Source organism: Heterocephalus glaber, unplaced genomic scaffold (assembly GCF_053883595.1).
Source record: "Heterocephalus glaber isolate CG9 unplaced genomic scaffold, H.glaber_assembly_v1.0 deba00000936, whole genome shotgun sequence".
Lineage (NCBI taxonomy): Eukaryota > Metazoa > Chordata > Mammalia > Rodentia > Bathyergidae > Heterocephalus > Heterocephalus glaber.
The window spans coordinates 1-7,443 of NW_028258172.1; positions in this window are offsets into that span (position 1 = coordinate 1).

The window sequence follows — 7,443 nt, forward strand, 5'->3', positions numbered from 1 at the left end:
CAGAAATTCGGAGAATCATCAACCTTCCTTACTGGAAACCTGTACTCTAATAAAATGGAAAATACAGAAGAAATGGACAGATTCCTAGATACATATGAACTGCCAAAATTAAATGAAGAAGATATAGAAATTCTAAATACCTCAATAACAATGAGTGAAATTGAAAATGTAATAAAAAACTTACCAACAAAGAAAAGCCCAGGTCCTGATGGCTTCACTGCTGAATTCTACAAGACATTTAAAGAAGAACTATCCCCATTACTCTTTAAACTCATCAAGGAAATTGAAAGGGAAACAAAGCTTCCAAATTCATTCCTGGAAGCAAGTGTTACTTTGATTCCAAAACCAGGGAAAGACCCAACCCAAAAAGAGAACTACAGACCAATCTCCCTAATGAACATAGAGGCAAAAATCCTCAACAAGATACTGGCAAACAGAATACAGAGGGTCATCCAGAAGATCATACACCCTGACCAAGTGGGATTTATCCCAGGGATGCAAGGATGGTTCAACATCCATAAATCAAAAAATGTAATACACTATATTAACAGAGTCAAGGACAAAAACCACATGATCATCTCAATAGATGCAGAAAAAGCATTTGAAAAAAATCCAACACCCATTCATGATAAAAAACACTACAGAAAATTGGAATAGAAGGTCTTTATCTCAACCTGATTAAGGCTATCTATGAATAACCAACAGCCAACATTGTACTAAATGGTCAAAAACTGAAAACATTCACGCTAAAAGCAGGAACAAGACAAGGATGCCCACTATCACCACTCCTGTTCAGTATTGTTCTGGAAACATTAGCCACAGCAATTAGACAAGAGAAAGAAATAAAAGGAATAAAGATAGGAAAGGAAGAAGTAAAACTGTCATTATTTGCTGATGATATGATACTTCACATAGAAAATCCAGAAAACTCAGTCAAAAGTCTGCTAGACCTAATTGACAGATTCAGCAGAGTAGCTGGATACAAGGTCAACACTCAAAAAACTAGCCTTCTTATACACAAATAGCAGAGCCATTGAGAGAGAAATTCGGGAAATAATTCCTTTTGCAATAGCATCTAAAAAAATGAGTTATCTAGGAATCAACCTAACAAAGGAAACAAAAGACCTCTACACTGAAAACTACAGCTCCCTGAAAAAGGAGATCGAAGAGGATATAAGAAAATGGAAAGATATCCCTTGTTCTTGGGTAGGAAGAGCCAATATAGTGAAAATGGTCATACTTCCAAAAGCACTATACAGATTCAATGCAATGCCAAATGAAATTCCAACAATATACTTCACAGCACTAGAGAAAAACAATCCAAAAATTCATTAAGAAGAGAAGCAGAAGAAACCAGAACAGCAAAAGTAATTCGAGGCAACAGAGACATGGCTGGGGGTATCACAATCCCCAACTTGAAACTATGCTACAAAGCTACTGTGATAAAAACAGCATGGTACTGGCAAAGAAACAGATCCGAGGATCAGTGGAATAGATTGGAAGACGCAGAAACTCCTCCAGACATACTCAGCCACCTCATCTTTGACAAAGGAGCCAACCACCCTCATTGGAGGAAAGATAGCCTATTTAATAAATGGAGTTGGAAAAACTGGATTTCAACCTGTCAGAGATTAAAACTAGACCCATACCTATCACCGCACACTAAACTAAGATCAAAGTGGATTAAACATCTAAATATTAATTCAGAAACACTAAACTTGCTGGAAGATAAGTTAGGTAGAACGCTTGATGACATTGGCACAGGAAAAGACTTTATGAACAAATTTTCAGCAGCATGGGAGCTAGCACAAAGAATCAACAACTGGGAATCTCACCATATTTAAAAGCTTCTGCACTGCAAGAGAAACTACCGTCAGAGCTAAGAGATAACCTACAATGTGGGAAGAAATATTTAGCAGCTGTACCTCAGACAAAGGTCTACTATCGAGAATATACAAAGAACTGAAAAAAATCAGACCCCCCCCCAAATTCAAAGACCCAATTCAAAAATGGGCATCTGAAATGAACAGACATTTCTCAGACAAAGAAGTAAAAACAGCAATTAAATATATGCAAAAATGTTCAACATCACCGGTCATTCGAGAGATGCAGATGAAAACAACACAGAGATTCCGCCTCACCCCACAAAGATTGGCTGCTATCAAGAAATCAACCAATAACAAATGCTGGTGAGGGTGTGGAGAGAAAGGAACCCTCCTCCATTGTTGGTGGGAATGTAGATTGGTGCAACCACTGTGCAAATCAGTATGGAGATACCCCAAAGAATTAGGACTACAGGTCCTATTTGACCCAGCTATTCCCCTACTGGGATTCCCAAAGAATTAAAAGAATCATACCACAGTGATACATGTGCACCTATGTTTATAGCAGCACAGTTTGTAAGAGCTATATCTTGGAAACAGCCCAAGTGCCCATGGACTGGAAACTGGATAAAGAAGATGTGGTTTTTCTATAAAATGGAGTACTACTCAGTGATAAAGAATGAGAAACTAGAGACATTTCTAGCTAAATGGATGCATATTGAGGCCATACTCTTAAGTGAAATAAATAGGACACACATGTGTAAATAGCTTCTCTAGTGTAAGAAATTGAAAGTGTAAATAAGGATGAAAATGATTAAAATGAATAATTGATAATTTGAAATAAGAAAAGATCCAAGGGTTAGGGGATGGTGGGAGGGGAAGGGGAAAGGGAAGAAGGGAAAGGAAAAATTATGAGAAAGAAAAAAAACGGAATCAAACTCTGTGTAAATAGGGAAGGGTGGAGGGGGTCAAGGGTGCACAGGTAGTGGGAGAAAAAATAAGAACTAAGATACATCATGCTCTGGTACAAACACCCAATGATAAATGTAAATGTATTTTATACCTAAAATGTACCAATTAAAAAAAAACTTCATGACCTCAAATTTATGACCACCAAACAAGCACTAGGAAAAATTCTCAACCTCAGACAACGTTGGTTTCAAGTGAAAACTGATCAGAAGAAGAAAACAAGTACACTATATTTTGGTTCAAAGAACAATTCAACAGTAAGAGATAACAATTATAAACATATATGCACCAAATACCAGCATGTACAACTTCATAAAACAAACACTGCTGGACATAACAAATCAGCAAAACACTCACAGAATTATAGTGGGGGACCTCAATACCACTGTCACAAATAGATAGATCAACCAGACCAAAAAAAAAAAAAAAATGAATGAGCAGAGAAATATCAGAGTTGAACCAAAACTTTGAAAAAACGGACTTAATAGACATCTCTGGAGTGTTCCACCCAACACCAAGAGAATACATATTCTTCTCAGCACCACATGGGACTTGCTCCAAAATAGACCACATGACAGCCCGTAAAGCATGCTTAAGTAAAAGCAAAAGAATCAAATTTATCCCATGCATGTTATCAGATCATTGTGCAATGAGTCTAGAAATCAATGGTGAGAGAAACCACACAACTTATGCAGACACATGGAAATTAAACAATACCCCCTTGAATAATCAATAGGTCTCAGAAGTAATCAAGGAAGACATAGGGTAGTTCCTAGAATCAAGTAATAATGCCAGTACAACATATCAGAACCTATGGGACCCAATGAAAGCAGTCCTAAGAGGGAAGCATACAGATGTGAATGCCCACATCAGAAAAACAAAGCAGTCCAAATAAATAACCTAATTGTGCACCTCAAGGTCCTCGATGAACAAGAACAATCCAAATCCAAAGCAACCTCAAGGAAGGAAACTATAAGGATCAGAGAAGAAATCAGTGAAATTGAGGCTAAAAAAGCAGTAAGAAGAATGAATGAATCCAACACATGCTTTTTGGAAAGAATAAACAAAGTAGATAAACCCTTAGCCAATTCTACCAAAATAAATAGGAAAAAAACCCACACACACAAATCACTGCAATGAGGAATGAAAAAGAGGAAATCATGATGACCTCTACCAAAATCCAGATGATCATTAGGAACTATTTGCAGGGCCTGCACCTTAATAAAATGGAGAATTCATGAGAAATGAATAGATTTCAAAATACATATAAAATACCATATTTGACCTAAGGTGATAGAAAAAACCCTGAATAATCCAATATTAAGAAATGAGGTTAAAGAAGTAATAAAAAAAATGACCAAGAAAGAAATGCCCAGCTTCCAATGAATTCAACATCAAATTCTACAAAGATTTAAGGAAGATCTACGTCAATGCTACTCAAAAGTCTTTTACAATTTAAAGAAGTTGTTCAAGAACTTTGACGATATCAAAGGGGAAGGTGTACACCCAAAGTCATTCCTGTAAGTGAGCATCAATCTGATTCCAAAACCAGAAAAGGACCCAACCAATAAAGAGAACTACAGGCCAATCTTTTTAATGAAGATAGATACAAACATTCATAAGATGATACTGGCAAACATAATGACAAAAATAATGAAAGAGGTCATGCGCCATGACCAAGTAGAATTAATTATTCATCCAAGAGATGCAGGGATGGTTCATACTATGCAAATCAATACATGTAATAGATCACATATAAGCAAGGACAAAAATCACTTCATCATCTCAGTTGATGCAGAAAAGGCATTTGACAAAATCCAACATGTATTCATGATAAAATCTCTGAAGAAAGTAGGTATAGAACAACCTAATCTCAATCTGATGAATGCCTGTTATGACAAACCAATGGCCAACATCATATTACATAAGGAGAAACTGAAGGCTTTCCTCTGAAATGAGGAACAAGCCAAGGATGTCCACTATCACCAATACTGCTCAACATAGTTCTTGAAATATTAGCCAGAGCAATCAAGCAAGAGAAGGGAATACAAGGGATATGTATACAAAAGAAAGAAAACAAATTATCATTTGCCGATGACATGTTGCTGTACATAGAAGACCCCCTGAAAGTCACCGAAAGACTCCTACAATTAACATGCAAATTCAGAAGTCAACACACAGAAATCAATAGTTTTTCTGTACACTACTAATAAACTCACCAAAAGATGAACTAGCAAAACAATACCATTCACAGTAACGTCAAAAAAAATTAAATAATTAGGATTAACCTAATGAAGGAAAAGTGAAAGACCTATGAAAGGAAAACTATAGTACTCTGAGAGAGGAGATCAAAGAAGATCTCAGAAAATGGAAAGATGTCCCCTGTTCCTGGATAGGCAGAACAAATACAGTCCAACCAAATGATCTTACTTTCAAAACTGATGTACAGATTTCAAAAATCTTAATCAAAATACCAATAGAATTCCTCAAAGAATTAGAGAAAACAATCCCAAAATTCATATGGAATCAGAAGAGACCTACAATACCAAAAGCAATCCTGGGAATCAAGAACAAGGCAAGAGGCATCACAATCCCAGGCTTCCAGTTATACTACAAAGCTAGTGACAAAACCAAAAAAACAGACATGTGAATCAGTGGAACAGTGTACAGGATGCAGCAACAACTCCACACACATTCAGGTACCTGATTTTGACGAAGGGCCAAGAGCGTATGTTGGGGTAAGGGGAGCCTCTTTAATAAATGGCACTGGGAAAACTGGCTATTCACATGAGGAAGATTGAATCTAGGTCATATCTCCTGTATTAAACTAAAATCAAAATGGATCAAAGATCTAAGTATTAAAACAGGAACACAATCTACTGGAAGGTAAACGAGGTACAGCTCTAAAAGACATAGGCACAGGTGAGGAATTTCTGAACAGAAACCCAATTGCACAAGAAATAATACCACAAATTAACAAATGGGTTCAAATTAAAAAGCTTCTGCATGGGAAAGGAAACAACCAACAGAGTGAAAAGACAACCTACAGGATGGAAATGCTTTTTTGCCTGCTATCCCTCCAAGGAAAGACTAATATATATAATATGTAAAGAACTAAAACAAATTAGACCTCCCAAAATAAAGACCCACTCAAAAAATAGGCAAGTGAAATAAACAGTCATTTCTGAGAATAAGAAACACAAATTGTCAATAAATACACACACAAAAAATGTTCAAGACCTCTGGCCATTATGGAAATGCAAATCAAAACAACCCTGAGACTCCATCTTACTCCAGAAAGAATGGCTATCAATAAGAAATCAGCCAACAGTGAATGCCAGCCAGGCAGCGAGGAAAAAGAAACCCTTCTATTAATTCCATTATGAGAAAATGAAAAAATGGAAACAAAGTCTTTGTAAACAGGGAGGGGTGGAGGGGTTGAAGGGAGGGCAGGGGAATGGGGAAAAAAATAAGAACCAAGACAGATTACATAAAGATGAATGCCATTATATTGTATAACTAAAATGTACCAATAAAATTAATTTAAAAAGAACCCCCTCTACATTGTTGTGGAAATGTAAACTAGTGCAACCACTATGGAAATCAGTATGGAGATTTTTCAAAAACCTAAAACAAGAAATTCCACTTGACTCAAGTATTCCCCTTCTAGGTATCTCTCCAAAAGAGTTACAGAGATCACGTTACAGTGATACATGCATACCCATATTTATACCAGCACAAGTCACTATAGCTAAACCTTGGAAGCAGCCTATATGTCCATCAACAGATGAATGGGTGAAGAAAATGTGGTATTTATATACACTGGAGTACTAATCTGCCATAAAGAAGGATAATCTTGAGTCATTTGTAGGAAAATGGATGCACCTGGGGACCGTAGCGCTCAGTGAAATAAGCAAACCAGGCACACTAGCTTAAATAATGTTTGTACTAATTTAGATTCTCACCAACAATGTAGAAGGATGCCTTGTTCCTCTGCAGCCTCACCAATATGTGCTGTTATTTGATTCTCTGATAATACCACATTTCCACCCAAATAAGCCCTAACCAGGAAATAAGCCCCAGCATGACATTTCAGGATGTCCCTGATATAAGTCTTACCCTCAAAATAAGCCTCAGTTAAGACTTTCAGCCAGGCTGATGGATTTAGCATGTCCGTTGCAACACATGACACACATATTGAATTATAAAATAATGTTATTGACAAACAATTAAATATAAATAATAATGATTGATATTAATTCTTCAAATAAATAATAATATAAGTTATAATTAAGTATTTGTAAATACCAAGCAGGCCCCTTTGGATGAGAGGTAAATATCTATGTTAACAGGTGAGCTCAAGACTTATGGCCGAATGACCAATCTGAGTACAGAGACAACACATGAATAATGTGTGCACCTGATGCTGAACGAATGTGGTTGTGTCTAATATGCATTTTCCTAATTCCATACGTTGTGTGTTGTAATGGGCGTACTTAATACACTCTTGTGAAATGAAGAAACGTTTTCTGAATTTTGGTGCATGCCGCTGTTTGTCACGTTTGTGTGGACCATCATTCTTGACTCTTGCCACGCCTGTCTCATATGCCTTCAATTAACTTTTGATTTAATGGAAACTTTGTGAAGCCTA